The sequence below is a fragment of the Salminus brasiliensis genome, chromosome 9 (genome assembly GCF_030463535.1).
Source record: "Salminus brasiliensis chromosome 9, fSalBra1.hap2, whole genome shotgun sequence".
Taxonomy (NCBI): Eukaryota; Metazoa; Chordata; class Actinopteri; order Characiformes; family Bryconidae; genus Salminus; species Salminus brasiliensis.
In genome coordinates, this window is record NC_132886.1 from 323,052 (window position 1) to 350,204 (window position 27,153).

Below are 27,153 nucleotides of genomic sequence, written 5' to 3' on the forward strand. Positions count from 1 at the left end.
AAAATATCAAGGCAAAGTTATGAGTCGGAAATGCCAATTTATAGGCCAAATGAATGGTACCATCTTCCATCCGCTGGTCATGACACTAGCCAGGGCAAACGTTTCTCTGTTCAAAAAAGGCAACCTTGAACGAGAGCAGATCTGGACATGTACTAGACCCACACCTTCCATACATTACTCTTCAGTGTTCCATACGGTCTAGCGTTTAGTATTCCTGGTTTTCACCCAGGCGGGCAGAGTTGGACTCAAGTATGGGAATCTTCTTGTGTCTGCTTTTACGAGCTGAGTAAAGCAGAGAACATCCTGAAGACCACAACACAAGTTGAGATTGTACTTGGCTTTGGAGTTGAATGAATCAGTTTCATGAGACATAGGCGGGAAGGTCCTCCAGAGTCCATCCCTCTTCCTGCGGCAGTGGGCCAGTGGCGCAATGGATAACGCGTCTGACTACGGATCAGAAGATTCTAGGTTCGACTCCTGGCTGGCTCGGCAACCTTTTCATTCATTACTTTTTGCCATTTGGGAACTTGTTTGATTTTCATTGGCTCCCTAGAGGTTCAAGCATGGGTAAAGCTGCCTAGATTTTCACACAGCCGAAAACATGAGTGCTCCATTGTATTTGCGCAAAGTTGTGAATTTTGCACTTTTCTTTCAGCAGTATTTCTAGTAAGAAACGTTTAACGGTGCATATTCAGACAAAGCTGAGTTAACCTGTGGGTGGTTTTGTTGTCTTAGCCGAGTAGCCAAACACTCCTTTCCAGCTGTTCTCGCAAAAGTGTAGAGATGGCTGCAATTGTATGAGGCAGTGATATTTTTTTGCCCGTCTGGGATGAGTGCCTCGTTAGCGCAGTAGGTAGCGCGTCAGTCTCATAATCTGAAGGTCGTGAGTTCGATCCTCACACGGGGCAGGTTGCTCTTTTAAAATCAGATGCATGCCCTTAAGCTCTGGTCTTGCTTGCATTTTTAACAAAGTGTGCAAGCTCCGTTCTCTGCCTTCACAAGCTCTGTGTTGGTTCTTCATGCTGGTCCTTGCAGAGTTAATCACACAAGCCAGAAACATGACAACACGTATCCGATCCTGCATTTCACTCATCTGTGCAACTCTTCCACAAAGACGATAAACTGGACCATAAGAGCGTGGGCTTTGATTATTATATAGACAATACTCTTCCGCAACATATGGATACTTGTCCTCTGATGTAGAAATGGCCACATGCCGTTTGATTGCTACAGTCTGTGACGGGTGAGGAGCCGTGATCGTATAGTGGTTAGTACTCTGCGTTGTGGCCGCAGCAACCCCGGTTCGAATCCGGGTCACGGCAAGCCTTTTCAGTGTACGGCTGGCTATTGATCGCACGCTTTTCTTTGGAATCCTTTAGGGTAGAACGGGTACAAGGTTTGGTGCTTAGGATGTGGAGAGAGTCGTTTGAATTCATGTCTAATCTTTTCCTTGGGATTTGATCAGGGGCGCCCATTATCTGGTGACTTTTGAATTAGTCTCTGCTATTTGCATTTCATCGGGACTTTCCAAAGAATTCAAAATATCAAGGCAAAGTTATGAGTCGGAAATGCCAATTTATAGGCCAAATGAATGGTACCATCTTCCATCCGCTGGTCATGACACTAGCCAGGGCAAACGTTTCTCTGTTCAAAAAAGGCAACCTTGAACGAGAGCAGATCTGGACATGTACTAGACCCACACCTTCCATACATTACTCTTCAGTGTTCCATACGGTCTAGCGTTTAGTATTCCTGGTTTTCACCCAGGCGGGCAGAGTTGGACTCAAGTATGGGAATCTTCTTGTGTCTGCTTTTACGAGCTGAGTAAAGCAGAGAACATCCTGAAGACCACAACACAAGTTGAGATTGTACTTGGCTTTGGAGTTGAATGAATCAGTTTCATGAGACATAGGCGGGAAGGTCCTCCAGAGTCCATCCCTCTTCCTGTGGCAGTGGGCCAGTGGCGCAATGGATAACGCGTCTGACTACGGATCAGAAGATTCTAGGTTCGACTCCTGGCTGGCTCGGCAACCTTTTCATTCATTACTTTTTGCCATTTGGGAACTTGTTTGATTTTCATTGGCTCCCTAGAGGTTCAAGCATGGGTAAAGCTGCCTAGATTTTCACACAGCCGAAAACATGAGTGCTCCATTGTATTTGCGCAAAGTTGTGAATTTTGCACTTTTCTTTCAGCAGTATTTCTAGTAAGAAACGTTTAACGGTGCATATTCAGACAAAGCTGAGTTAACCTGTGGGTGGTTTTGTTGTCTTAGCCGAGTAGCCAAACACTCCTTTCCAGCTGTTCTCGCAAAAGTGTAGAGATGGCTGCAATTGTATGAGGCAGTGATATTTTTTTGCCCGTCTGGGATGAGTGCCTCGTTAGCGCAGTAGGTAGCGCGTCAGTCTCATAATCTGAAGGTCGTGAGTTCGATCCTCACACGGGGCAGGTTGCTCTTTTAAAATCAGATGCATGCCCTTAAGCTCTGGTCTTGCTTGCATTTTTAACAAAGTGTGCAAGCTCCGTTCTCTGCCTTCACAAGCTCTGTGTTGGTTCTTCATGCTGGTCCTTGCAGAGTTAATCACACAAGCCAGAAACATGACAACACGTATCCGATCCTGCATTTCACTCATCTGTGCAACTCTTCCACAAAGACGATAAACTGGACCATAAGAGCGTGGGCTTTGATTATTATATAGACAATACTCTTCCGCAACATATGGATACTTGTCCTCTGATGTAGAAATGGCCACATGCCGTTTGATTGCTACAGTCTGTGACGGGTGAGGAGCCGTGATCGTATAGTGGTTAGTACTCTGCGTTGTGGCCGCAGCAACCCCGGTTCGAATCCGGGTCACGGCAAGCCTTTTCAGTGTACGGCTGGCTATTGATCGCACGCTTTTCTTTGGAATCCTTTAGGGTAGAACGGGTACAAGGTTTGGTGCTTAGGATGTGGAGAGAGTCGTTTGAATTCATGTCTAATCTTTTCCTTGGGATTTGATCAGGGGCGCCCATTATCTGGTGACTTTTGAATTAGTCTCTGCTATTTGCATTTCATCGGGACTTTCCAAAGAATTCAAAATATCAAGGCAAAGTTATGAGTCGGAAATGCCAATTTATAGGCCAAATGAATGGTACCATCTTCCATCCGCTGGTCATGACACTAGCCAGGGCAAACGTTTCTCTGTTCAAAAAAGGCAACCTTGAACGAGAGCAGATCTGGACATGTACTAGACCCACACCTTCCATACATTACTCTTCAGTGTTCCATACGGTCTAGCGTTTAGTATTCCTGGTTTTCACCCAGGCGGGCAGAGTTGGACTCAAGTATGGGAATCTTCTTGTGTCTGCTTTTACGAGCTGAGTAAAGCAGAGAACATCCTGAAGACCACAACACAAGTTGAGATTGTACTTGGCTTTGGAGTTGAATGAATCAGTTTCATGAGACATAGGCGGGAAGGTCCTCCAGAGTCCATCCCTCTTCCTGCGGCAGTGGGCCAGTGGCGCAATGGATAACGCGTCTGACTACGGATCAGAAGATTCTAGGTTCGACTCCTGGCTGGCTCGGCAACCTTTTCATTCATTACTTTTTGCCATTTGGGAACTTGTTTGATTTTCATTGGCTCCCTAGAGGTTCAAGCATGGGTAAAGCTGCCTAGATTTTCACACAGCCGAAAACATGAGTGCTCCATTGTATTTGCGCAAAGTTGTGAATTTTGCACTTTTCTTTCAGCAGTATTTCTAGTAAGAAACGTTTAACGGTGCATATTCAGACAAAGCTGAGTTAACCTGTGGGTGGTTTTGTTGTCTTAGCCGAGTAGCCAAACACTCCTTTCCAGCTGTTCTCGCAAAAGTGTAGAGATGGCTGCAATTGTATGAGGCAGTGATATTTTTTTGCCCGTCTGGGATGAGTGCCTCGTTAGCGCAGTAGGTAGCGCGTCAGTCTCATAATCTGAAGGTCGTGAGTTCGATCCTCACACGGGGCAGGTTGCTCTTTTAAAATCAGATGCATGCCCTTAAGCTCTGGTCTTGCTTGCATTTTTAACAAAGTGTGCAAGCTCCGTTCTCTGCCTTCACAAGCTCTGTGTTGGTTCTTCATGCTGGTCCTTGCAGAGTTAATCACACAAGCCAGAAACATGACAACACGTATCCGATCCTGCATTTCACTCATCTGTGCAACTCTTCCACAAAGACGATAAACTGGACCATAAGAGCGTGGGCTTTGATTATTATATAGACAATACTCTTCCGCAACATATGGATACTTGTCCTCTGATGTAGAAATGGCCACATGCCGTTTGATTGCTACAGTCTGTGACGGGTGAGGAGCCGTGATCGTATAGTGGTTAGTACTCTGCGTTGTGGCCGCAGCAACCCCGGTTCGAATCCGGGTCACGGCAAGCCTTTTCAGTGTACGGCTGGCTATTGATCGCACGCTTTTCTTTGGAATCCTTTAGGGTAGAACGGGTACAAGGTTTGGTGCTTAGGATGTGGAGAGAGTCGTTTGAATTCATGTCTAATCTTTTCCTTGGGATTTGATCAGGGGCGCCCATTATCTGGTGACTTTTGAATTAGTCTCTGCTATTTGCATTTCATCGGGACTTTCCAAAGAATTCAAAATATCAAGGCAAAGTTATGAGTCGGAAATGCCAATTTATAGGCCAAATGAATGGTACCATCTTCCATCCGCTGGTCATGACACTAGCCAGGGCAAACGTTTCTCTGTTCAAAAAAGGCAACCTTGAACGAGAGCAGATCTGGACATGTACTAGACCCACACCTTCCATACATTACTCTTCAGTGTTCCATACGGTCTAGCGTTTAGTATTCCTGGTTTTCACCCAGGCGGGCAGAGTTGGACTCAAGTATGGGAATCTTCTTGTGTCTGCTTTTACGAGCTGAGTAAAGCAGAGAACATCCTGAAGACCACAACACAAGTTGAGATTGTACTTGGCTTTGGAGTTGAATGAATCAGTTTCATGAGACATAGGCGGGAAGGTCCTCCAGAGTCCATCCCTCTTCCTGCGGCAGTGGGCCAGTGGCGCAATGGATAACGCGTCTGACTACGGATCAGAAGATTCTAGGTTCGACTCCTGGCTGGCTCGGCAACCTTTTCATTCATTACTTTTTGCCATTTGGGAACTTGTTTGATTTTCATTGGCTCCCTAGAGGTTCAAGCATGGGTAAAGCTGCCTAGATTTTCACACAGCCGAAAACATGAGTGCTCCATTGTATTTGCGCAAAGTTGTGAATTTTGCACTTTTCTTTCAGCAGTATTTCTAGTAAGAAACGTTTAACGGTGCATATTCAGACAAAGCTGAGTTAACCTGTGGGTGGTTTTGTTGTCTTAGCCGAGTAGCCAAACACTCCTTTCCAGCTGTTCTCGCAAAAGTGTAGAGATGGCTGCAATTGTATGAGGCAGTGATATTTTTTTGCCCGTCTGGGATGAGTGCCTCGTTAGCGCAGTAGGTAGCGCGTCAGTCTCATAATCTGAAGGTCGTGAGTTCGATCCTCACACGGGGCAGGTTGCTCTTTTAAAATCAGATGCATGCCCTTAAGCTCTGGTCTTGCTTGCATTTTTAACAAAGTGTGCAAGCTCCGTTCTCTGCCTTCACAAGCTCTGTGTTGGTTCTTCATGCTGGTCCTTGCAGAGTTAATCACACAAGCCAGAAACATGACAACACGTATCCGATCCTGCATTTCACTCATCTGTGCAACTCTTCCACAAAGACGATAAACTGGACCATAAGAGCGTGGGCTTTGATTATTATATAGACAATACTCTTCCGCAACATATGGATACTTGTCCTCTGATGTAGAAATGGCCACATGCCGTTTGATTGCTACAGTCTGTGACGGGTGAGGAGCCGTGATCGTATAGTGGTTAGTACTCTGCGTTGTGGCCGCAGCAACCCCGGTTCGAATCCGGGTCACGGCAAGCCTTTTCAGTGTACGGCTGGCTATTGATCGCACGCTTTTCTTTGGAATCCTTTAGGGTAGAACGGGTACAAGGTTTGGTGCTTAGGATGTGGAGAGAGTCGTTTGAATTCATGTCTAATCTTTTCCTTGGGATTTGATCAGGGGCGCCCATTATCTGGTGACTTTTGAATTAGTCTCTGCTATTTGCATTTCATCGGGACTTTCCAAAGAATTCAAAATATCAAGGCAAAGTTATGAGTCGGAAATGCCAATTTATAGGCCAAATGAATGGTACCATCTTCCATCCGCTGGTCATGACACTAGCCAGGGCAAACGTTTCTCTGTTCAAAAAAGGCAACCTTGAACGAGAGCAGATCTGGACATGTACTAGACCCACACCTTCCATACATTACTCTTCAGTGTTCCATACGGTCTAGCGTTTAGTATTCCTGGTTTTCACCCAGGCGGGCAGAGTTGGACTCAAGTATGGGAATCTTCTTGTGTCTGCTTTTACGAGCTGAGTAAAGCAGAGAACATCCTGAAGACCACAACACAAGTTGAGATTGTACTTGGCTTTGGAGTTGAATGAATCAGTTTCATGAGACATAGGCGGGAAGGTCCTCCAGAGTCCATCCCTCTTCCTGCGGCAGTGGGCCAGTGGCGCAATGGATAACGCGTCTGACTACGGATCAGAAGATTCTAGGTTCGACTCCTGGCTGGCTTGGCAACCTTTTCATTCATTACTTTTTGCCATTTGGGAACTTGTTTGATTTTCATTGGCTCCCTAGAGGTTCAAGCATGGGTAAAGCTGCCTAGATTTTCACACAGCCGAAAACATGAGTGCTCCATTGTATTTGCGCAAAGTTGTGAATTTTGCACTTTTCTTTCAGCAGTATTTCTAGTAAGAAACGTTTAACGGTGCATATTCAGACAAAGCTGAGTTAACCTGTGGGTGGTTTTGTTGTCTTAGCCGAGTAGCCAAACACTCCTTTCCAGCTGTTCTCGCAAAAGTGTAGAGATGGCTGCAATTGTATGAGGCAGTGATATTTTTTTGCCCGTCTGGGATGAGTGCCTCGTTAGCGCAGTAGGTAGCGCGTCAGTCTCATAATCTGAAGGTCGTGAGTTCGATCCTCACACGGGGCAGGTTGCTCTTTTAAAATCAGATGCATGCCCTTAAGCTCTGGTCTTGCTTGCATTTTTAACAAAGTGTGCAAGCTCCGTTCTCTGCCTTCACAAGCTCTGTGTTGGTTCTTCATGCTGGTCCTTGCAGAGTTAATCACACAAGCCAGAAACATGACAACACGTATCCGATCCTGCATTTCACTCATCTGTGCAACTCTTCCACAAAGACAATAAACTGGACCATAAGAGCGTGGGCTTTGATTATTATATAGACAATACTCTTCCGCAACATATGGATACTTGTCCTCTGATGTAGAAATGGCCACATGCCGTTTGATTGCTACAGTCTGTGACGGGTGAGGAGCCGTGATCGTATAGTGGTTAGTACTCTGCGTTGTGGCCGCAGCAACCCCGGTTCGAATCCGGGTCACGGCAAGCCTTTTCAGTGTACGGCTGGCTATTGATCGCACGCTTTTCTTTGGAATCCTTTAGGGTAGAACGGGTACAAGGTTTGGTGCTTAGGATGTGGAGAGAGTCGTTTGAATTCATGTCTAATCTTTTCCTTGGGATTTGATCAGGGGCGCCCATTATCTGGTGACTTTTGAATTAGTCTCTGCTATTTGCATTTCATCGGGACTTTCCAAAGAATTCAAAATATCAAGGCAAAGTTATGAGTCGGAAATGCCAATTTATAGGCCAAATGAATGGTACCATCTTCCATCCGCTGGTCATGACACTAGCCAGGGCAAACGTTTCTCTGTTCAAAAAAGGCAACCTTGAACGAGAGCAGATCTGGACATGTACTAGACCCACACCTTCCATACATTACTCTTCAGTGTTCCATACGGTCTAGCGTTTAGTATTCCTGGTTTTCACCCAGGCGGGCAGAGTTGGACTCAAGTATGGGAATCTTCTTGTGTCTGCTTTTACGAGCTGAGTAAAGCAGAGAACATCCTGAAGACCACAACACAAGTTGAGATTGTACTTGGCTTTGGAGTTGAATGAATCAGTTTCATGAGACATAGGCGGGAAGGTCCTCCAGAGTCCATCCCTCTTCCTGCGGCAGTGGGCCAGTGGCGCAATGGATAACGCGTCTGACTACGGATCAGAAGATTCTAGGTTCGACTCCTGGCTGGCTCGGCAACCTTTTCATTCATTACTTTTTGCCATTTGGGAACTTGTTTGATTTTCATTGGCTCCCTAGAGGTTCAAGCATGGGTAAAGCTGCCTAGATTTTCACACAGCCGAAAACATGAGTGCTCCATTGTATTTGCGCAAAGTTGTGAATTTTGCACTTTTCTTTCAGCAGTATTTCTAGTAAGAAACGTTTAACGGTGCATATTCAGACAAAGCTGAGTTAACCTGTGGGTGGTTTTGTTGTCTTAGCCGAGTAGCCAAACACTCCTTTCCAGCTGTTCTCGCAAAAGTGTAGAGATGGCTGCAATTGTATGAGGCAGTGATATTTTTTTGCCCGTCTGGGATGAGTGCCTCGTTAGCGCAGTAGGTAGCGCGTCAGTCTCATAATCTGAAGGTCGTGAGTTCGATCCTCACACGGGGCAGGTTGCTCTTTTAAAATCAGATGCATGCCCTTAAGCTCTGGTCTTGCTTGCATTTTTAACAAAGTGTGCAAGCTCCGTTCTCTGCCTTCACAAGCTCTGTGTTGGTTCTTCATGCTGGTCCTTGCAGAGTTAATCACACAAGCCAGAAACATGACAACACGTATCCGATCCTGCATTTCACTCATCTGTGCAACTCTTCCACAAAGACAATAAACTGGACCATAAGAGCGTGGGCTTTGATTATTATATAGACAATACTCTTCCGCAACATATGGATACTTGTCCTCTGATGTAGAAATGGCCACATGCCGTTTGATTGCTACAGTCTGTGACGGGTGAGGAGCCGTGATCGTATAGTGGTTAGTACTCTGCGTTGTGGCCGCAGCAACCCCGGTTCGAATCCGGGTCACGGCAAGCCTTTTCAGTGTACGGCTGGCTATTGATCGCACGCTTTTCTTTGGAATCCTTTAGGGTAGAACGGGTACAAGGTTTGGTGCTTAGGATGTGGAGAGAGTCGTTTGAATTCATGTCTAATCTTTTCCTTGGGATTTGATCAGGGGCGCCCATTATCTGGTGACTTTTGAATTAGTCTCTGCTATTTGCATTTCATCGGGACTTTCCAAAGAATTCAAAATATCAAGGCAAAGTTATGAGTCGGAAATGCCAATTTATAGGCCAAATGAATGGTACCATCTTCCATCCGCTGGTCATGACACTAGCCAGGGCAAACGTTTCTCTGTTCAAAAAAGGCAACCTTGAACGAGAGCAGATCTGGACATGTACTAGACCCACACCTTCCATACATTACTCTTCAGTGTTCCATACGGTCTAGCGTTTAGTATTCCTGGTTTTCACCCAGGCGGGCAGAGTTGGACTCAAGTATGGGAATCTTCTTGTGTCTTCTTTTACGAGCTGAGTAAAGCAGAGAACATCCTGAAGACCACAACACAAGTTGAGATTGTACTTGGCTTTGGAGTTGAATGAATCAGTTTCATGAGACATAGGCGGGAAGGTCCTCCAGAGTCCATCCCTCTTCCTGCGGCAGTGGGCCAGTGGCGCAATGGATAACGCGTCTGACTACGGATCAGAAGATTCTAGGTTCGACTCCTGGCTGGCTCGGCAACCTTTTCATTCATTACTTTTTGCCATTTGGGAACTTGTTTGATTTTCATTGGCTCCCTAGAGGTTCAAGCATGGGTAAAGCTGCCTAGATTTTCACACAGCCGAAAACATGAGTGCTCCATTGTATTTGCGCAAAGTTGTGAATTTTGCACTTTTCTTTCAGCAGTATTTCTAGTAAGAAACGTTTAACGGTGCATATTCAGACAAAGCTGAGTTAACCTGTGGGTGGTTTTGTTGTCTTAGCCGAGTAGCCAAACACTCCTTTCCAGCTGTTCTCGCAAAAGTGTAGAGATGGCTGCAATTGTATGAGGCAGTGATATTTTTTTGCCCGTATGGGACGAGTGCCTCGTTAGCGCAGTAGGTAGCGCGTCAGTCTCATAATCTGAAGGTCGTGAGTTCGATCCTCACACGGGGCAGGTTGCTCTTTTAAAATCAGATGCATGCCCTTAAGCTCTGGTCTTGCTTGCATTTTTAACAAAGTGTGCAAGCTCCGTTCTCTGCCTTCACAAGCTCTGTGTTGGTTCTTCATGCTGGTCCTTGCAGAGTTAATCACACAAGCCAGAAACATGACAACACGTATCCGATCCTGCATTTCACTCATCTGTGCAACTCTTCCACAAAGACGATAAACTGGACCATAAGAGCGTGGGCTTTGATTATTATATAGACAATACTCTTCCGCAACATATGGATACTTGTCCTCTGATGTAGAAATGGCCACATGCCGTTTGATTGCTACAGTCTGTGACGGGTGAGGAGCCGTGATCGTATAGTGGTTAGTACTCTGCGTTGTGGCCGCAGCAACCCCGGTTCGAATCCGGGTCACGGCAAGCCTTTTCAGTGTACGGCTGGCTATTGATCGCACGCTTTTCTTTGGAATCCTTTAGGGTAGAACGGGTACAAGGTTTGGTGCTTAGGATGTGGAGAGAGTCGTTTGAATTCATGTCTAATCTTTTCCTTGGGATTTGATCAGGGGCGCCCATTATCTGGTGACTTTTGAATTAGTCTCTGCTATTTGCATTTCATCGGGACTTTCCAAAGAATTCAAAATATCAAGGCAAAGTTATGAGTCGGAAATGCCAATTTATAGGCCAAATGAATGGTACCATCTTCCATCCGCTGGTCATGACACTAGTCAGGGCAAACGTTTCTCTGTTCAAAAAAGGCAACCTTGAACGAGAGCAGATCTGGACATGTACTAGACCCACACCTTCCATACATTACTCTTCAGTGTTCCATACGGTCTAGCGTTTAGTATTCCTGGTTTTCACCCAGGCGGGCAGAGTTGGACTCAAGTATGGGAATCTTCTTGTGTCTTCTTTTACGAGCTGAGTAAAGCAGAGAACATCCTGAAGACCACAACACAAGTTGAGATTGTACTTGGCTTTGGAGTTGAATGAATCAGTTTCATGAGACATAGGCGGGAAGGTCCTCCAGAGTCCATCCCTCTTCCTGCGGCAGTGGGCCAGTGGCGCAATGGATAACGCGTCTGACTACGGATCAGAAGATTCTAGGTTCGACTCCTGGCTGGCTCGGCAACCTTTTCATTCATTACTTTTTGCCATTTGGGAACTTGTTTGATTTTCATTGGCTCCCTAGAGGTTCAAGCATGGGTAAAGCTGCCTAGATTTTCACACAGCCGAAAACATGAGTGCTCCATTGTATTTGCGCAAAGTTGTGAATTTTGCACTTTTCTTTCAGCAGTATTTCTAGTAAGAAACGTTTAACGGTGCATATTCAGACAAAGCTGAGTTAACCTGTGGGTGGTTTTGTTGTCTTAGCCGAGTAGCCAAACACTCCTTTCCAGCTGTTCTCGCAAAAGTGTAGAGATGGCTGCAATTGTATGAGGCAGTGATATTTTTTTGCCCGTCTGGGACGAGTGCCTCGTTAGCGCAGTAGGTAGCGCGTCAGTCTCATAATCTGAAGGTCGTGAGTTCGATCCTCACACGGGGCAGGTTGCTCTTTTAAAATCAGATGCATGCCCTTAAGCTCTGGTCTTGCTTGCATTTTTAACAAAGTGTGCAAGCTCCGTTCTCTGCCTTCACAAGCTCTGTGTTGGTTCTTCATGCTGGTCCTTGCAGAGTTAATCACACAAGCCAGAAACATGACAACACGTATCCGATCCTGCATTTCACTCATCTGTGCAACTCTTCCACAAAGACGATAAACTGGACCATAAGAGCGTGGGCTTTGATTATTATATAGACAATACTCTTCCGCAACATATGGATACTTGTCCTCTGATGTAGAAATGGCCACATGCCGTTTGATCGCTACAGTCTGTGACGGGTGAGGAGCCGTGATCGTATAGTGGTTAGTACTCTGCATTGTGGCCGCAGCAACCCCGGTTCGAATCCGGGTCACGGCAAGCCCTTTCAGTGTACGGCTGGCTATTGATCGCACGCTTTTCTTTGGAATCCTTTAGGGTAGAACGGGTACAAGGTTTGGTGCTTAGGATGTGGAGAGAGTCGTTTGAATTCATGTCTAATCTTTTCCTTGGGATTTGATCAGGGGCGCCCATTATCTGGTGACTTTTGAATTAGTCTCTGCTATTTGCATTTCATCGGGACTTTCCAAAGAATTCAAAATATCAAGGCAAAGTTATGAGTCGGAAATGCCAATTTATAGGCCAAATGAATGGTACCATCTTCCATCCGCTGGTCATGACACTAGCCAGGGCAAACGTTTCTCTGTTCAAAAAAGGCAACCTTGAACGAGAGCAGATCTGGACATGTACTAGACCCACACCTTCCATACATTACTCTTCAGTGTTCCATACGGTCTAGCGTTTAGTATTCCTGGTTTTCACCCAGGCGGGCAGAGTTGGACTCAAGTATGGGAATCTTCTTGTGTCTGCTTTTACGAGCTGAGTAAAGCAGAGAACATCCTGAAGACCACAACACAAGTTGAGATTGTACTTGGCTTTGGAGTTGAATGAATCAGTTTCATGAGACATAGGCGGGAAGGTCCTCCAGAGTCCATCCCTCTTCCTGCGGCAGTGGGCCAGTGGCGCAATGGATAACGCGTCTGACTACGGATCAGAAGATTCTAGGTTCGACTCCTGGCTGGCTCGGCAACCTTTTCATTCATTACTTTTTGCCATTTGGGAACTTGTTTGATTTTCATTGGCTCCCTAGAGGTTCAAGCATGGGTAAAGCTGCCTAGATTTTCACACAGCCGAAAACATGAGTGCTCCATTGTATTTGCGCAAAGTTGTGAATTTTGCACTTTTCTTTCAGCAGTATTTCTAGTAAGAAACGTTTAACGGTGCATATTCAGACAAAGCTGAGTTAACCTGTGGGTGGTTTTGTTGTCTTAGCCGAGTAGCCAAACACTCCTTTCCAGCTGTTCTCGCAAAAGTGTAGAGATGGCTGCAATTGTATGAGGCAGTGATATTTTTTTGCCCGTCTGGGATGAGTGCCTCGTTAGCGCAGTAGGTAGCGCGTCAGTCTCATAATCTGAAGGTCGTGAGTTCGATCCTCACACTGGGCAGGTTGCTCTTTTAAAATCAGATGCATGCCCTTAAGCTCTGGTCTTGCTTGCATTTTTAACAAAGTGTGCAAGCTCCGTTCTCTGCCTTCACAAGCTCTGTGTTGGTTCTTCATGCTGGTCCTTGCAGAGTTAATCACACAAGCCAGAAACATGACAACACGTATCCGATCCTGCATTTCACTCATCTGTGCAACTCTTCCACAAAGACGATAAACTGGACCATAAGAGCGTGGGCTTTGATTATTATATAGACAATACTCTTCCGCAACATATGGATACTTGTCCTCTGATGTAGAAATGGCCACATGCCGTTTGATTGCTACAGTCTGTGACGGGTGAGGAGCCGTGATCGTATAGTGGTTAGTACTCTGCGTTGTGGCCGCAGCAACCCCGGTTCGAATCCGGGTCACGGCAAGCCCTTTCAGTGTACGGCTGGCTATTGATCGCACGCTTTTCTTTGGAATCCTTTAGGGTAGAACGGGTACAAGGTTTGGTGCTTAGGATGTGGAGAGAGTCGTTTGAATTCATGTCTAATCTTTTCCTTGGGATTTGATCAGGGGCGCCCATTATCTGGTGACTTTTGAATTAGTCTCTGCTATTTGCATTTCATCGGGACTTTCCAAAGAATTCAAAATATCAAGGCAAAGTTATGAGTCGGAAATGCCAATTTATAGGCCAAATGAATGGTACCATCTTCCATCCGCTGGTCATGACACTAGCCAGGGCAAACGTTTCTCTGTTCAAAAAAGGCAACCTTGAACGAGAGCAGATCTGGACATGTACTAGACCCACACCTTCCATACATTACTCTTCAGTGTTCCATACGGTCTAGCGTTTAGTATTCCTGGTTTTCACCCAGGCGGGCAGAGTTGGACTCAAGTATGGGAATCTTCTTGTGTCTGCTTTTACGAGCTGAGTAAAGCAGAGAACATCCTGAAGACCACAACACAAGTTGAGATTGTACTTGGCTTTGGAGTTGAATGAATCAGTTTCATGAGACATAGGCGGGAAGGTCCTCCAGAGTCCATCCCTCTTCCTGCGGCAGTGGGCCAGTGGCGCAATGGATAACGCGTCTGACTACGGATCAGAAGATTCTAGGTTCGACTCCTGGCTGGCTCGGCAACCTTTTCATTCATTACTTTTTGCCATTTGGGAACTTGTTTGATTTTCATTGGCTCCCTAGAGGTTCAAGCATGGGTAAAGCTGCCTAGATTTTCACACAGCCGAAAACATGAGTGCTCCATTGTATTTGCGCAAAGTTGTGAATTTTGCACTTTTCTTTCAGCAGTATTTCTAGTAAGAAACGTTTAACGGTGCATATTCAGACAAAGCTGAGTTAACCTGTGGGTGGTTTTGTTGTCTTAGCCGAGTAGCCAAACACTCCTTTCCAGCTGTTCTCGCAAAAGTGTAGAGATGGCTGCAATTGTATGAGGCAGTGATATTTTTTTGCCCGTCTGGGATGAGTGCCTCGTTAGCGCAGTAGGTAGCGCGTCAGTCTCATAATCTGAAGGTCGTGAGTTCGATCCTCACACGGGGCAGGTTGCTCTTTTAAAATCAGATGCATGCCCTTAAGCTCTGGTCTTGCTTGCATTTTTAACAAAGTGTGCAAGCTCCGTTCTCTGCCTTCACAAGCTCTGTGTTGGTTCTTCATGCTGGTCCTTGCAGAGTTAATCACACAAGCCAGAAACATGACAACACGTATCCGATCCTGCATTTCACTCATCTGTGCAACTCTTCCACAAAGACGATAAACTGGACCATAAGAGCGTGGGCTTTGATTATTATATAGACAATACTCTTCCGCAACATATGGATACTTGTCCTCTGATGTATGAATGTTGATGAATGTACTTCTTGAGACAGCTCAAGAAATTCAACCTGCCACAGACCCTGATGATCCAGTTCTACACAGCGATCATCGAGTCCATTATCACAGCCTCCATAACTATCTGGTTTGGTTCCTCCACCTCACAAGAAAGAACCAAACTCCAGCGCATCATCAGGACAGCAGAGAGGATCATAGGATGTAACCTGCCATCACTTCAGCAGATCTACTCCAGCAGGATGAGGAAGCGGGCTGGCAAGATTACATCTGACCCCTCACATCCTGGACACCTCCTCTTCCAGGCACTCCCCTCGGGTAGAAGACTGCGGTCCATCAAAACCAGCACAACACGTCATGCTAACAGCTTCTTCCCCAGAGCTGTAGCGCTCCTCAATCACAGTGGTCACCTCCCACTGTAAACCTCTAAACTTACAACTGAACTGTACCAAACCGGACTGAACAGTTATTTGCACTCTGCCTATTTTGCACTATGACTATTTGCACACCTGTACAGATGTTCTTTTCTTTTCTGTAAATACATCTTTCAGCTCTTTATTACCTTTATTACCTTTAGTACTTTCTACTTTTTTTAATTTATCCCCTACCCTATTTATTGTTTAGTGTAATTTTCCTTTAGTTTAAGACTGTGTTCTGTGTTTCTTTGTTACTTGTCATACGTGTTGCTCTCACCAAGACAAATTCCTTGTATGGGTAACATACTTGGTGAAATAAAGAGATTCTGATTCTGATTCTGATTCTGATTCTGATGTAGAAATGGCCACATGCCGTTTGATTGCTACAGTCTGTGACGGGTGAGGAGCCGTGATCGTATAGTGGTTAGTACTCTGCGTTGTGGCCGCAGCAACCCCGGTTCGAATCCGGGTCACGGCAAGCCCTTTCAGTGTACGGCTGGCTATTGATCGCACGCTTTTCTTTGGAATCCTTTAGGGTAGAACGGGTACAAGGTTTGGTGCTTAGGATGTGGAGAGAGTCGTTTGAATTCATGTCTAATCTTTTCCTTGGGATTTGATCAGGGGCGCCCATTATCTGGTGACTTTTGAATTAGTCTCTGCTATTTGCATTTCATCGGGACTTTCCAAAGAATTCAAAATATCAAGGCAAAGTTATGAGTCGGAAATGCCAATTCATAGGCCAAATGAATGGTACCATCTTCCATCCGCTGGTCATGACACTAGCCAGGGCAAACGTTTCTCTGTTCAAAAAAGGCAACCTTGAACGAGAGCAGATCTGGACATGTACTAGACCCACACCTTCCATACATTACTCTTCAGTGTTCCATACGGTCTAGCGTTTAGTATTCCTGGTTTTCACCCAGGCGGGCAGAGTTGGACTCAAGTATGGGAATCTTCTTGTGTCTGCTTTTACGAGCTGAGTAAAGCAGAGAACATCCTGAAGACCACAACACAAGTTGAGATTGTACTTGGCTTTGGAGTTGAATGAATCAGTTTCATGAGACATAGGCGGGAAGGTCCTCCAGAGTCCATCCCTCTTCCTGCGGCAGTGGGCCAGTGGCGCAATGGATAACGCGTCTGACTACGGATCAGAAGATTCTAGGTTCGACTCCTGGCTGGCTCGGCAACCTTTTCATTCATTACTTTTTGCCATTTGGGAACTTGTTTGATTTTCATTGGCTCCCTAGAGGTTCAAGCATGGGTAAAGCTGCCTAGATTTTCACACAGCCGAAAACATGAGTGCTCCATTGTATTTGCGCAAAGTTGTGAATTTTGCACTTTTCTTTCAGCAGTATTTCTAGTAAGAAACGTTTAACGGTGCATATTCAGACAAAGCTGAGTTAACCTGTGGGTGGTTTTGTTGTCTTAGCCGAGTAGCCAAACACTCCTTTCCAGCTGTTCTCGCAAAAGTGTAGAGATGGCTGCAATTGTATGAGGCAGTGATATTTTTTTGCCCGTCTGGGATGAGTGCCTCGTTAGCGCAGTAGGTAGCGCGTCAGTCTCGTAATCTGAAGGTCGTGAGTTGGATCCTCACACGGGGCAGGTTGCTCTTTTAAAATCAGATGCATGCCCTTAAGCTCTGGTCTTGCTTGCATTTTTAACAAAGTGTGCAAGCTCCGTTCTCTGCCTTCACAAGCTCTGTGTTGGTTCTTCATGCTGGTCCTTGCAGAGTTAATCACACAAGCCAGAAACATGACAACACGTATCCGATCCTGCATTTCACTCATCTGTGCAACTCTTCCACAAAGACAATAAACTGGACCATAAGAGCGTGGGCTTTGATTATTATATAGACAATACTCTTCCGCAACATATGGATACTTGTCCTCTGATGTAGAAATGGCCACATGCCGTTTGATTGCTACAGTCTGTGACGGGTGAGGAGCCGTGATCGTATAGTGGTTAGTACTCTGCGTTGTGGCCGCAGCAACCCCGGTTCGAATCCGGGTCACGGCAAGCCTTTTCAGTGTACGGCTGGCTATTGATCGCACGCTTTTCTTTGGAATCCTTTAGGGTAGAACGGGTACAAGGTTTGGTGCTTAGGATGTGGAGAGAGTCGTTTGAATTCATGTCTAATCTTTTCCTTGGGATTTGATCAGGGGCGCCCATTATCTGGTGACTTTTGAATTAGTCTCTGCTATTTGCATTTCATCGGGACTTTCCAAAGAATTCAAAATATCAAGGCAAAGTTATGAGTCGGAAATGCCAATTTATAGGCCAAATGAATGGTACCATCTTCCATCCGCTGGTCATGACACTAGCCAGGGCAAACGTTTCTCTGTTCAAAAAAGGCAACCTTGAACGAGAGCAGATCTGGACATGTACTAGACCCACACCTTCCATACATTACTCTTCAGTGTTCCATACGGTCTAGCGTTTAGTATTCCTGGTTTTCACCCAGGCGGGCAGAGTTGGACTCAAGTATGGGAATCTTCTTGTGTCTGCTTTTACGAGCTGAGTAAAGCAGAGAACATCCTGAAGACCACAACACAAGTTGAGATTGTACTTGGCTTTGGAGTTGAATGAATCAGTTTCATGAGACATAGGCGGGAAGGTCCTCCAGAGTCCATCCCTCTTCCTGCGGCAGTGGGCCAGTGCCGCAATGGATAACGCGTCTGACTACGGATCAGAAGATTCTAGGTTCGACTCCTGGCTGGCTCGGCAACCTTTTCATTCATTACTTTTTGCCATTTGGGAACTTGTTTGATTTTCATTGGCTCCCTAGAGGTTCAAGCATGGGTAAAGCTGCCTAGATTTTCACACAGCCGAAAACATGAGTGCTCCATTGTATTTGCGCAAAGTTGTGAATTTTGCACTTTTCTTTCAGCAGTATTTCTAGTAAGAAACGTTTAACGGTGCATATTCAGACAAAGCTGAGTTAACCTGTGGGTGGTTTTGTTGTCTTAGCCGAGTAGCCAAACACTCCTTTCCAGCTGTTCTCGCAAAAGTGTAGAGATGGCTGCAATTGTATGAGGCAGTGATATTTTTTTGCCCGTCTGGGACGAGTGCCTCGTTAGCGCAGTAGGTAGCGCGTCAGTCTCATAATCTGAAGGTCGTGAGTTCGATCCTCACACGGGGCAGGTTGCTCTTTTAAAATCAGATGCATGCCCTTAAGCTCTGGTCTTGCTTGCATTTTTAACAAAGTGTGCAAGCTCCGTTCTCTGCCTTCACAAGCTCTGTGTTGGTTCTTCATGCTGGTCCTTGCAGAGTTAATCACACAAGCCAGAAACATGACAACACGTATCCGATCCTGCATTTCACTCATCTGTGCAACTCTTCCACAAAGACGATAAACTGGACCATAAGAGCGTGGGCTTTGATTATTATATAGACAATACTCTTCCGCAACATATGGATACTTGTCCTCTGATGTAGAAATGGCCACATGCCGTTTGATTGCTACAGTCTGTGACGGGTGAGGAGCCGTGATCGTATAGTGGTTAGTACTCTGCGTTGTGGCCGCAGCAACCCCGGTTCGAATCCGGGTCACGGCAAGCCTTTTCAGTGTACGGCTGGCTATTGATCGCACGCTTTTCTTTGGAATCCTTTAGGGTAGAACGGGTACAAGGTTTGGTGCTTAGGATGTGGAGAGAGTCGTTTGAATTCATGTCTAATCTTTTCCTTGGGATTTGATCAGGGGCGCCCATTATCTGGTGACTTTTGAATTAGTCTCTGCTATTTGCATTTCATCGGGACTTTCCAAAGAATTCAAAATATCAAGGCAAAGTTATGAGTCGGAAATGCCAATTTATAGGCCAAATGAATGGTACCATCTTCCATCCGCTGGTCATGACACTAGCCAGGGCAAACGTTTCTCTGTTCAAAAAAGGCAACCTTGAACGAGAGCAGATTTGGACATGTACTAGACCCACACCTTCCATACATTACTCTTCAGTGTTCCATACGGTCTAGCGTTTAGTATTCCTGGTTTTCACCCAGGCGGGCAGAGTTGGACTCAAGTATGGGAATCTTCTTGTGTCTGCTTTTACGAGCTGAGTAAAGCAGAGAACATCCTGAAGACCACAACACAAGTTGAGATTGTACTTGGCTTTGGAGTTGAATGAATCAGTTTCATGAGACATAGGCGGGAAGGTCCTCCAGAGTCCATCCCTCTTCCTGCGGCAGTGGGCCAGTGGCGCAATGGATAACGCGTCTGACTACGGATCAGAAGATTCTAGGTTCGACTCCTGGCTGGCTCGGCAACCTTTTCATTCATTACTTTTTGCCATTTGGGAACTTGTTTGATTTTCATTGGCTCCCTAGAGGTTCAAGCATGGGTAAAGCTGCCTAGATTTTCACACAGCCGAAAACATGAGTGCTCCATTGTATTTGCGCAAAGTTGTGAATTTTGCACTTTTCTTTCAGCAGTATTTCTAGTAAGAAACGTTTAACGGTGCATATTCAGACAAAGCTGAGTTAACCTGTGGGTGGTTTTGTTGTCTTAGCCGAGTAGCCAAACACTCCTTTCCAGCTGTTCTCGCAAAAGTGTAGAGATGGCTGCAATTGTATGAGGCAGTGATATTTTTTTGCCCGTCTGGGACGAGTGCCTCGTTAGCGCAGTAGGTAGCGCGTCAGTCTCATAATCTGAAGGTCGTGAGTTCGATCCTCACACGGGGCAGGTTGCTCTTTTAAAATCAGATGCATGCCCTTAAGCTCTGGTCTTGCTTGCATTTTTAACAAAGTGTGCAAGCTCCGTTCTCTGCCTTCACAAGCTCTGTGTTGGTTCTTCATGCTGGTCCTTGCAGAGTTAATCACACAAGCCAGAAACATGACAACACGTATCCGATCCTGCATTTCACTCATCTGTGCAACTCTTCCACAAAGACGATAAACTGGACCATAAGAGCGTGGGCTTTGATTATTATATAGACAATACTCTTCCGCAACATATGGATACTTGTCCTCTGATGTAGAAATGGCCACATGCCGTTTGATTGCTACAGTCTGTGACGGGTGAGGAGCCGTGATCGTATAGTGGTTAGTACTCTGCGTTGTGGCCGCAGCAACCCCGGTTCGAATCCGGGTCACGGCAAGCCTTTTCAGTGTACGGCTGGCTATTGATCGCACGCTTTTCTTTGGAATCCTTTAGGGTAGAACGGGTACAAGGTTTGGTGCTTAGGATGTGGAGAGAGTCGTTTGAATTCATGTCTAATCTTTTCCTTGGGATTTGATCAGGGGCGCCCATTATCTGGTGACTTTTGAATTAGTCTCTGCTATTTGCATTTCATCGGGACTTTCCAAAGAATTCAAAATATCAAGGCAAAGTTATGAGTCGGAAATGCCAATTTATAGGCCAAATGAATGGTACCATCTTCCATCCGCTGGTCATGACACTAGCCAGGGCAAACGTTTCTCTGTTCAAAAAAGGCAACCTTGAACGAGAGCAGATCTGGACATGTACTAGACCCACACCTTCCATACATTACTCTTCAGTGTTCCATACGGTCTAGCGTTTAGTATTCCTGGTTTTCACCCAGGCGGGCAGAGTTGGACTCAAGTATGGGAATCTTCTTGTGTCTGCTTTTACGAGCTGAGTAAAGCAGAGAACATCCTGAAGACCACAACACAAGTTGAGATTGTACTTGGCTTTGGAGTTGAATGAATCAGTTTCATGAGACATAGGCGGGAGGGTCCTCCAGAGTCCATCCCTCTTCCTGCGGTAGTGGGCCAGTGGCGCAATGGATAACGCGTCTGACTACGGATCAGAAGATTCTAGGTTCGACTCCTGGCTGGCTCGGCAACCTTTTCATTCATTACTTTTTGCCATTTGGGAACTTGTTTGATTTTCATTGGCTCCCTAGAGGTTCAAGCATGGGTAAAGCTGCCTAGATTTTCACACAGCCGAAAACATGAGTGCTCCATTGTATTTGCGCAAAGTTGTGAATTTTGCACTTTTCTTTCAGCAGTATTTCTAGTAAGAAACGTTTAACGGTGCATATTCAGACAAAGCTGAGTTAACCTGTGGGTGGTTTTGTTGTCTTAGCCGAGTAGCCAAACACTCCTTTCCAGCTGTTCTCGCAAAAGTGTAGCGATGGCTGCAATTGTATGAGGCAGTGATATTTTTTTGCCCGTCTGGGACGAGTGCCTTGTTAGCGCAGTAGGTAGCGCGTCAGTCTCATAATCTGAAGGTCGTGAGTTCGATCCTCACACGGGGCAGGTTGCTCTTTTAAAATCAGATGCATGCCCTTAAGCTCTGGTCTTGCTTGCATTTTTAACAAAGTGTGCAAGCTCCGTTCTCTGCCTTCACAAGCTCTGTGTTGGTTCTTCATGCTGGTCCTTGCAGAGTTAATCACACAAGCCAGAAACATGACAACACGTATCCGATCCTGCATTTCACTCATCTGTGCAACTCTTCCACAAAGACGATAAACTGGACCATAAGAGCGTGGGCTTTGATTATTATATAGACAATACTCTTCCGCAACATATGGATACTTGTCCTCTGATGTAGAAATGGCCACATGCCGTTTGATTGCTACAGTCTGTGACGGGTGAGGAGCCGTGATCGTATAGTGGTTAGTACTCTGCGTTGTGGCCGCAGCAACCCCGGTTCGAATCCGGGTCACGGCAAGCCTTTTCAGTGTACGGCTGGCTATTGATCGCACGCTTTTCTTTGGAATCCTTTAGGGTAGAACGGGTACAAGGTTTGGTGCTTAGGATGTGGAGAGAGTCGTTTGAATTCATGTCTAATCTTTTCCTTGGGATTTGATCAGGGGCGCCCATTATCTGGTGACTTTTGAATTAGTCTCTGCTATTTGCATTTCATCGGGACTTTCCAAAGAATTCAAAATATCAAGGCAAAGTTATGAGTCGGAAATGCCAATTTATAGGCCAAATGAATGGTACCATCTTCCATCCGCTGGTCATGACACTAGCCAGGGCAAACGTTTCTCTGTTCAAAAAAGGCAACCTTGAACGAGAGCAGATCTGGACATGTACTAGACCCACACCTTCCATACATTACTCTTCAGTGTTCCATACGGTCTAGCGTTTAGTATTCCTGGTTTTCACCCAGGCGGGCAGAGTTGGACTCAAGTATGGGAATCTTCTTGTGTCTGCTTTTACGAGCTGAGTAAAGCAAAGAACATCCTGAAGACCACAACACAAGTTGAGATTGTACTTGGCTTTGGAGTTGAATGAATCAGTTTCATGAGACATAGGCGGGAAGGTCCTCCAGAGTCCATCCCTCTTCCTGCGGCAGTGGGCCAGTGGCGCAATGGATAACGCGTCTGACTACGGATCAGAAGATTCTAGGTTCGACTCCTGGCTGGCTCGGCAACCTCTTCATTCATTACTTTTTGCCATTTGGGAACTTGTTTGATTTTCATTGGCTCCCTAGAGGTTCAAGCATGGGTAAAGCTGCCTAGATTTTCACACAGCCGAAAACATGAGTGCTCCATTGTATTTGCGCAAAGTTGTGAATTTTGCACTTTTCTTTCAGCAGTATTTCTAGTAAGAAACGTTTAACGGTGCATATTCAGACAAAGCTGAGTTAACCTGTGGGTGGTTTTGTTGTCTTAGCCGAGTAGCCAAACACTCCTTTCCAGCTGTTCTCGCAAAAGTGTAGAGATGGCTGCAATTGTATGAGGCAGTGATATTTTTTTGCCCGTCTGGGATGAGTGCCTCGTTAGCGCAGTAGGTAGCGCGTCAGTCTCATAATCTGAAGGTCGTGAGTTCGATCCTCACACGGGGCAGGTTGCTCTTTTAAAATCAGATGCATGCCCTTAAGCTCTGGTCTTGCTTGCATTTTTAACAAAGTGTGCAAGCTCCGTTCTCTGCCTTCACAAGCTCTGTGTTGGTTCTTCATGCTGGTCCTTGCAGAGTTAATCACACAAGCCAGAAACATGACAACACGTATCCGATCCTGCATTTCACTCATCTGTGCAACTCTTCCACAAAGACGATAAACTGGACCATAAGAGCGTGGGCTTTGATTATTATATAGACAATACTCTTCCGCAACATATGGATACTTGTCCTCTGATGTAGAAATGGCCACATGCCGTTTGATTGCTACAGTCTGTGACGGGTGAGGAGCCGTGATCGTATAGTGGTTAGTACTCTGCGTTGTGGCCGCAGCAACCCCGGTTCGAATCCGGGTCACGGCAAGCCCTTTCAGTGTACGGCTGGCTATTGATCGCACGCTTTTCTTTGGAATCCTTTAGGGTAGAACGGGTACAAGGTTTGGTGCTTAGGATGTGGAGAGAGTCGTTTGAATTCATGTCTAATCTTTTCCTTGGGATTTGATCAGGGGCGCCCATTATCTGGTGACTTTTGAATTAGTCTCTGCTATTTGCATTTCATCGGGACTTTCCAAAGAATTCAAAATATCAAGGCAAAGTTATGAGTCGGAAATGCCAATTTATAGGCCAAATGAATGGTACCATCTTCCATCCGCTGGTCATGACACTAGCCAGGGCAAACGTTTCTCTGTTCAAAAAAGGCAACCTTGAACGAGAGCAGATCTGGACATGTACTAGACCCACACCTTCCATACATTACTCTTCAGTGTTCCATACGGTCTAGCGTTTAGTATTCCTGGTTTTCACCCAGGCGGGCAGAGTTGGACTCAAGTATGGGAATCTTCTTGTGTCTGCTTTTACGAGCTGAGTAAAGCAGAGAACATCCTGAAGACCACAACACAAGTTGAGATTGTACTTGGCTTTGGAGTTGAATGAATCAGTTTCATGAGACATAGGCGGGAAGGTCCTCCAGAGTCCATCCCTCTTCCTGCGGCAGTGGGCCAGTGGCGCAATGGATAACGCGTCTGACTACGGATCAGAAGATTCTAGGTTCGACTCCTGGCTGGCTCGGCAACCTTTTCATTCATTACTTTTTGCCATTTGGGAACTTGTTTGATTTTCATTGGCTCCCTAGAGGTTCAAGCATGGGTAAAGCTGCCTAGATTTTCACACAGCCGAAAACATGAGTGCTCCATTGTATTTGCGCAAAGTTGTGAATTTTGCACTTTTCTTTCAGCAGTATTTCTAGTAAGAAACGTTTAACGGTGCATATTCAGACAAAGCTGAGTTAACCTGTGGGTGGTTTTGTTGTCTTAGCCGAGTAGCCAAACACTCCTTTCCAGCTGTTCTCGCAAAAGTGTAGAGATGGCTGCAATTGTATGAGGCAGTGATATTTTTTTGCCCGTCTGGGATGAGTGCCTCGTTAGCGCAGTAGGTAGCGCGTCAGTCTCATAATCTGAAGGTCGTGAGTTCGATCCTCACACGGGGCAGGTTGCTCTTTTAAAATCAGATGCATGCCCTTAAGCTCTGGTCTTGCTTGCATTTTTAACAAAGTGTGCAAGCTCCGTTCTCTGCCTTCACAAGCTCTGTGTTGGTTCTTCATGCTGGTCCTTGCAGAGTTAATCACACAAGCCAGAAACATGACAACACGTATCCGATCCTGCATTTCACTCATCTGTGCAACTCTTCCACAAAGACGATAAACTGGACCATAAGAGCGTGGGCTTTGATTATTATATAGACAATACTCTTCCGCAACATATGGATACTTGTCCTCTGATGTAGAAATGGCCACATGCCGTTTGATTGCTACAGTCTGTGACGGGTGAGGAGCCGTGATCGTATAGTGGTTAGTACTCTGCGTTGTGGCCGCAGCAACCCCGGTTCGAATCCGGGTCACGGCAAGCCCTTTCAGTGTACGGCTGGCTATTGATCGCACGCTTTTCTTTGGAATCCTTTAGGGTAGAACGGGTACAAGGTTTGGTGCTTAGGATGTGGAGAGAGTCGTTTGAATTCATGTCTAATCTTTTCCTTGGGATTTGATCAGGGGCGCCCATTATCTGGTGACTTTTGAATTAGTCTCTGCTATTTGCATTTCATCGGGACTTTCCAAAGAATTCAAAATATCAAGGCAAAGTTATGAGTCGGAAATGCCAATTCATAGGCCAAATGAATGGTACCATCTTCCATCCGCTGGTCATGACACTAGCCAGGGCAAACGTTTCTCTGTTCAAAAAAGGCAACCTTGAACGAGAGCAGATCTGGACATGTACTAGACCCACACCTTCCATACATTACTCTTCAGTGTTCCATACGGTCTAGCGTTTAGTATTCCTGGTTTTCACCCAGGCGGGCAGAGTTGGACTCAAGTATGGGAATCTTCTTGTGTCTGCTTTTACGAGCTGAGTAAAGCAGAGAACATCCTGAAGACCACAACACAAGTTGAGATTGTACTTGGCTTTGGAGTTGAATGAATCAGTTTCATGAGACATAGGCGGGAAGGTCCTCCAGAGTCCATCCCTCTTCCTGCGGCAGTGGGCCAGTGGCGCAATGGATAACGCGTCTGACTACGGATCAGAAGATTCTAGGTTCGACTCCTGGCTGGCTCGGCAACCTTTTCATTCATTACTTTTTGCCATTTGGGAACTTGTTTGATTTTCATTGGCTCCCTAGAGGTTCAAGCATGGGTAAAGCTGCCTAGATTTTCACACAGCCGAAAACATGAGTGCTCCATTGTATTTGCGCAAAGTTGTGAATTTTGCACTTTTCTTTCAGCAGTATTTCTAGTAAGAAACGTTTAACGGTGCATATTCAGACAAAGCTGAGTTAACCTGTGGGTGGTTTTGTTGTCTTAGCCGAGTAGCCAAACACTCCTTTCCAGCTGTTCTCGCAAAAGTGTAGAGATGGCTGCAATTGTATGAGGCAGTGATATTTTTTTGCCCGTCTGGGACGAGTGCCTCGTTAGCGCAGTAGGTAGCGCGTCAGTCTCATAATCTGAAGGTCGTGAGTTCGATCCTCACACGGGGCAGGTTGCTCTTTTAAAATCAGATGCATGCCCTTAAGCTCTGGTCTTGCTTGCATTTTTAACAAAGTGTGCAAGCTCCGTTCTCTGCCTTCACAAGCTCTGTGTTGGTTCTTCATGCTGGTCCTTGCAGAGTTAATCACACAAGCCAGAAACATGACAACACGTATCCGATCCTGCATTTCACTCATCTGTGCAACTCTTCCACAAAGACGATAAACTGGACCATAAGAGCGTGGGCTTTGATTATTATATAGACAATACTCTTCCGCAACATATGGATACTTGTCCTCTGATGTAGAAATGGCCACATGCCGTTTGATTGCTACAGTCTGTGACGGGTGAGGAGCCGTGATCGTATAGTGGTTAGTACTCTGCGTTGTGGCCGCAGCAACCCCGGTTCGAATCCGGGTCACGGCAAGCCCTTTCAGTGTACGGCTGGCTATTGATCGCACGCTTTTCTTTGGAATCCTTTAGGGTAGAACGGGTACAAGGTTTGGTGCTTAGGATGTGGAGAGAGTCGTTTGAATTCATGTCTAATCTTTTCCTTGGGATTTGATCAGGGGCGCCCCTTATCTGGTGACTTTTGAATTAGTCTCTGCTATTTGCATTTCATCGGGACTTTCCAAAGAATTCAAAATATCAAGGCAAAGTTATGAGTCGGAAATGCCAATTTATAGGCCAAATGAATGGTACCATCTTCCATCCGCTGGTCATGACACTAGCCAGGGCAAACGTTTCTCTGTTCAAAAAAGGCAACCTTGAACGAGAGCAGATCTGGACATGTACTAGACCCACACCTTCCATACATTACTCTTCAGTGTTCCATACGGTCTAGCGTTTAGTATTCCTGGTTTTCACCCAGGCGGGCAGAGTTGG

The 27,153-nt window shown here is 45.8% G+C and overlaps 49 non-coding genes across 49 annotated transcripts; all 49 read left to right on the forward strand.

Annotated features, from left to right (window-relative positions):
• Positions 1-416: 416 nt before the first annotated feature.
• Positions 417-489, forward strand: trnar-acg (transfer RNA arginine (anticodon ACG)). Its single transcript has one exon. It is a non-coding gene; the product is annotated as a tRNA-Arg (tRNA).
• A 346-nt stretch (positions 490-835) lies between these two features.
• On the forward strand, positions 836-908 carry trnam-cau (transfer RNA methionine (anticodon CAU)). Its single transcript has one exon. It is a non-coding gene; the product is annotated as a tRNA-Met (tRNA).
• Positions 909-1,250: 342 nt separating this feature from the next.
• On the forward strand, positions 1,251-1,322 carry trnah-gug (transfer RNA histidin (anticodon GUG)). Its single transcript has one exon. It is a non-coding gene; the product is annotated as a tRNA-His (tRNA).
• Positions 1,323-1,954: 632 nt separating this feature from the next.
• Positions 1,955-2,027, forward strand: trnar-acg (transfer RNA arginine (anticodon ACG)). Its single transcript has one exon. It is a non-coding gene; the product is annotated as a tRNA-Arg (tRNA).
• A 346-nt stretch (positions 2,028-2,373) lies between these two features.
• Positions 2,374-2,446, forward strand: trnam-cau (transfer RNA methionine (anticodon CAU)). The gene has a single exon. It is a non-coding gene; the product is annotated as a tRNA-Met (tRNA).
• A 342-nt stretch (positions 2,447-2,788) lies between these two features.
• trnah-gug (transfer RNA histidin (anticodon GUG)) lies at positions 2,789-2,860 on the forward strand. Its single transcript has one exon. It is a non-coding gene; the product is annotated as a tRNA-His (tRNA).
• A 632-nt stretch (positions 2,861-3,492) lies between these two features.
• Positions 3,493-3,565, forward strand: trnar-acg (transfer RNA arginine (anticodon ACG)). Its single transcript has one exon. It is a non-coding gene; the product is annotated as a tRNA-Arg (tRNA).
• A 346-nt stretch (positions 3,566-3,911) lies between these two features.
• On the forward strand, positions 3,912-3,984 carry trnam-cau (transfer RNA methionine (anticodon CAU)). The gene has a single exon. It is a non-coding gene; the product is annotated as a tRNA-Met (tRNA).
• Positions 3,985-4,326: 342 nt separating this feature from the next.
• trnah-gug (transfer RNA histidin (anticodon GUG)) lies at positions 4,327-4,398 on the forward strand. Its single transcript has one exon. It is a non-coding gene; the product is annotated as a tRNA-His (tRNA).
• Positions 4,399-5,030: 632 nt separating this feature from the next.
• trnar-acg (transfer RNA arginine (anticodon ACG)) lies at positions 5,031-5,103 on the forward strand. Its single transcript has one exon. It is a non-coding gene; the product is annotated as a tRNA-Arg (tRNA).
• A 346-nt stretch (positions 5,104-5,449) lies between these two features.
• Positions 5,450-5,522, forward strand: trnam-cau (transfer RNA methionine (anticodon CAU)). The gene has a single exon. It is a non-coding gene; the product is annotated as a tRNA-Met (tRNA).
• A 342-nt stretch (positions 5,523-5,864) lies between these two features.
• Positions 5,865-5,936, forward strand: trnah-gug (transfer RNA histidin (anticodon GUG)). The gene has a single exon. It is a non-coding gene; the product is annotated as a tRNA-His (tRNA).
• Positions 5,937-6,568: 632 nt separating this feature from the next.
• Positions 6,569-6,641, forward strand: trnar-acg (transfer RNA arginine (anticodon ACG)). The gene has a single exon. It is a non-coding gene; the product is annotated as a tRNA-Arg (tRNA).
• Positions 6,642-6,987: 346 nt separating this feature from the next.
• Positions 6,988-7,060, forward strand: trnam-cau (transfer RNA methionine (anticodon CAU)). Its single transcript has one exon. It is a non-coding gene; the product is annotated as a tRNA-Met (tRNA).
• A 342-nt stretch (positions 7,061-7,402) lies between these two features.
• trnah-gug (transfer RNA histidin (anticodon GUG)) lies at positions 7,403-7,474 on the forward strand. The gene has a single exon. It is a non-coding gene; the product is annotated as a tRNA-His (tRNA).
• A 632-nt stretch (positions 7,475-8,106) lies between these two features.
• On the forward strand, positions 8,107-8,179 carry trnar-acg (transfer RNA arginine (anticodon ACG)). Its single transcript has one exon. It is a non-coding gene; the product is annotated as a tRNA-Arg (tRNA).
• A 346-nt stretch (positions 8,180-8,525) lies between these two features.
• On the forward strand, positions 8,526-8,598 carry trnam-cau (transfer RNA methionine (anticodon CAU)). The gene has a single exon. It is a non-coding gene; the product is annotated as a tRNA-Met (tRNA).
• A 342-nt stretch (positions 8,599-8,940) lies between these two features.
• Positions 8,941-9,012, forward strand: trnah-gug (transfer RNA histidin (anticodon GUG)). Its single transcript has one exon. It is a non-coding gene; the product is annotated as a tRNA-His (tRNA).
• Positions 9,013-9,644: 632 nt separating this feature from the next.
• Positions 9,645-9,717, forward strand: trnar-acg (transfer RNA arginine (anticodon ACG)). The gene has a single exon. It is a non-coding gene; the product is annotated as a tRNA-Arg (tRNA).
• A 346-nt stretch (positions 9,718-10,063) lies between these two features.
• Positions 10,064-10,136, forward strand: trnam-cau (transfer RNA methionine (anticodon CAU)). The gene has a single exon. It is a non-coding gene; the product is annotated as a tRNA-Met (tRNA).
• A 342-nt stretch (positions 10,137-10,478) lies between these two features.
• On the forward strand, positions 10,479-10,550 carry trnah-gug (transfer RNA histidin (anticodon GUG)). The gene has a single exon. It is a non-coding gene; the product is annotated as a tRNA-His (tRNA).
• A 632-nt stretch (positions 10,551-11,182) lies between these two features.
• trnar-acg (transfer RNA arginine (anticodon ACG)) lies at positions 11,183-11,255 on the forward strand. The gene has a single exon. It is a non-coding gene; the product is annotated as a tRNA-Arg (tRNA).
• A 346-nt stretch (positions 11,256-11,601) lies between these two features.
• trnam-cau (transfer RNA methionine (anticodon CAU)) lies at positions 11,602-11,674 on the forward strand. Its single transcript has one exon. It is a non-coding gene; the product is annotated as a tRNA-Met (tRNA).
• Positions 11,675-12,720: 1,046 nt separating this feature from the next.
• On the forward strand, positions 12,721-12,793 carry trnar-acg (transfer RNA arginine (anticodon ACG)). The gene has a single exon. It is a non-coding gene; the product is annotated as a tRNA-Arg (tRNA).
• Positions 12,794-13,139: 346 nt separating this feature from the next.
• On the forward strand, positions 13,140-13,212 carry trnam-cau (transfer RNA methionine (anticodon CAU)). Its single transcript has one exon. It is a non-coding gene; the product is annotated as a tRNA-Met (tRNA).
• A 342-nt stretch (positions 13,213-13,554) lies between these two features.
• On the forward strand, positions 13,555-13,626 carry trnah-gug (transfer RNA histidin (anticodon GUG)). Its single transcript has one exon. It is a non-coding gene; the product is annotated as a tRNA-His (tRNA).
• Positions 13,627-14,258: 632 nt separating this feature from the next.
• Positions 14,259-14,331, forward strand: trnar-acg (transfer RNA arginine (anticodon ACG)). The gene has a single exon. It is a non-coding gene; the product is annotated as a tRNA-Arg (tRNA).
• Positions 14,332-14,677: 346 nt separating this feature from the next.
• On the forward strand, positions 14,678-14,750 carry trnam-cau (transfer RNA methionine (anticodon CAU)). Its single transcript has one exon. It is a non-coding gene; the product is annotated as a tRNA-Met (tRNA).
• A 1,106-nt stretch (positions 14,751-15,856) lies between these two features.
• On the forward strand, positions 15,857-15,928 carry trnah-gug (transfer RNA histidin (anticodon GUG)). The gene has a single exon. It is a non-coding gene; the product is annotated as a tRNA-His (tRNA).
• Positions 15,929-16,560: 632 nt separating this feature from the next.
• On the forward strand, positions 16,561-16,633 carry trnar-acg (transfer RNA arginine (anticodon ACG)). Its single transcript has one exon. It is a non-coding gene; the product is annotated as a tRNA-Arg (tRNA).
• A 346-nt stretch (positions 16,634-16,979) lies between these two features.
• On the forward strand, positions 16,980-17,052 carry trnat-cgu (transfer RNA threonine (anticodon CGU)). The gene has a single exon. It is a non-coding gene; the product is annotated as a tRNA-Thr (tRNA).
• A 342-nt stretch (positions 17,053-17,394) lies between these two features.
• Positions 17,395-17,466, forward strand: trnah-gug (transfer RNA histidin (anticodon GUG)). The gene has a single exon. It is a non-coding gene; the product is annotated as a tRNA-His (tRNA).
• Positions 17,467-18,517: 1,051 nt separating this feature from the next.
• On the forward strand, positions 18,518-18,590 carry trnam-cau (transfer RNA methionine (anticodon CAU)). Its single transcript has one exon. It is a non-coding gene; the product is annotated as a tRNA-Met (tRNA).
• A 342-nt stretch (positions 18,591-18,932) lies between these two features.
• On the forward strand, positions 18,933-19,004 carry trnah-gug (transfer RNA histidin (anticodon GUG)). Its single transcript has one exon. It is a non-coding gene; the product is annotated as a tRNA-His (tRNA).
• Positions 19,005-19,636: 632 nt separating this feature from the next.
• Positions 19,637-19,709, forward strand: trnar-acg (transfer RNA arginine (anticodon ACG)). The gene has a single exon. It is a non-coding gene; the product is annotated as a tRNA-Arg (tRNA).
• Positions 19,710-20,055: 346 nt separating this feature from the next.
• trnam-cau (transfer RNA methionine (anticodon CAU)) lies at positions 20,056-20,128 on the forward strand. Its single transcript has one exon. It is a non-coding gene; the product is annotated as a tRNA-Met (tRNA).
• A 342-nt stretch (positions 20,129-20,470) lies between these two features.
• On the forward strand, positions 20,471-20,542 carry trnah-gug (transfer RNA histidin (anticodon GUG)). Its single transcript has one exon. It is a non-coding gene; the product is annotated as a tRNA-His (tRNA).
• Positions 20,543-21,174: 632 nt separating this feature from the next.
• On the forward strand, positions 21,175-21,247 carry trnar-acg (transfer RNA arginine (anticodon ACG)). The gene has a single exon. It is a non-coding gene; the product is annotated as a tRNA-Arg (tRNA).
• Positions 21,248-21,593: 346 nt separating this feature from the next.
• trnam-cau (transfer RNA methionine (anticodon CAU)) lies at positions 21,594-21,666 on the forward strand. Its single transcript has one exon. It is a non-coding gene; the product is annotated as a tRNA-Met (tRNA).
• A 342-nt stretch (positions 21,667-22,008) lies between these two features.
• trnah-gug (transfer RNA histidin (anticodon GUG)) lies at positions 22,009-22,080 on the forward strand. Its single transcript has one exon. It is a non-coding gene; the product is annotated as a tRNA-His (tRNA).
• Positions 22,081-22,712: 632 nt separating this feature from the next.
• On the forward strand, positions 22,713-22,785 carry trnar-acg (transfer RNA arginine (anticodon ACG)). The gene has a single exon. It is a non-coding gene; the product is annotated as a tRNA-Arg (tRNA).
• A 346-nt stretch (positions 22,786-23,131) lies between these two features.
• trnam-cau (transfer RNA methionine (anticodon CAU)) lies at positions 23,132-23,204 on the forward strand. Its single transcript has one exon. It is a non-coding gene; the product is annotated as a tRNA-Met (tRNA).
• A 342-nt stretch (positions 23,205-23,546) lies between these two features.
• Positions 23,547-23,618, forward strand: trnah-gug (transfer RNA histidin (anticodon GUG)). The gene has a single exon. It is a non-coding gene; the product is annotated as a tRNA-His (tRNA).
• Positions 23,619-24,250: 632 nt separating this feature from the next.
• Positions 24,251-24,323, forward strand: trnar-acg (transfer RNA arginine (anticodon ACG)). Its single transcript has one exon. It is a non-coding gene; the product is annotated as a tRNA-Arg (tRNA).
• Positions 24,324-24,669: 346 nt separating this feature from the next.
• Positions 24,670-24,742, forward strand: trnam-cau (transfer RNA methionine (anticodon CAU)). Its single transcript has one exon. It is a non-coding gene; the product is annotated as a tRNA-Met (tRNA).
• A 342-nt stretch (positions 24,743-25,084) lies between these two features.
• trnah-gug (transfer RNA histidin (anticodon GUG)) lies at positions 25,085-25,156 on the forward strand. The gene has a single exon. It is a non-coding gene; the product is annotated as a tRNA-His (tRNA).
• Positions 25,157-25,788: 632 nt separating this feature from the next.
• Positions 25,789-25,861, forward strand: trnar-acg (transfer RNA arginine (anticodon ACG)). The gene has a single exon. It is a non-coding gene; the product is annotated as a tRNA-Arg (tRNA).
• Positions 25,862-26,207: 346 nt separating this feature from the next.
• Positions 26,208-26,280, forward strand: trnam-cau (transfer RNA methionine (anticodon CAU)). The gene has a single exon. It is a non-coding gene; the product is annotated as a tRNA-Met (tRNA).
• Positions 26,281-26,622: 342 nt separating this feature from the next.
• trnah-gug (transfer RNA histidin (anticodon GUG)) lies at positions 26,623-26,694 on the forward strand. Its single transcript has one exon. It is a non-coding gene; the product is annotated as a tRNA-His (tRNA).
• The last annotated feature ends 459 nt before the right edge of the window (positions 26,695-27,153 follow it).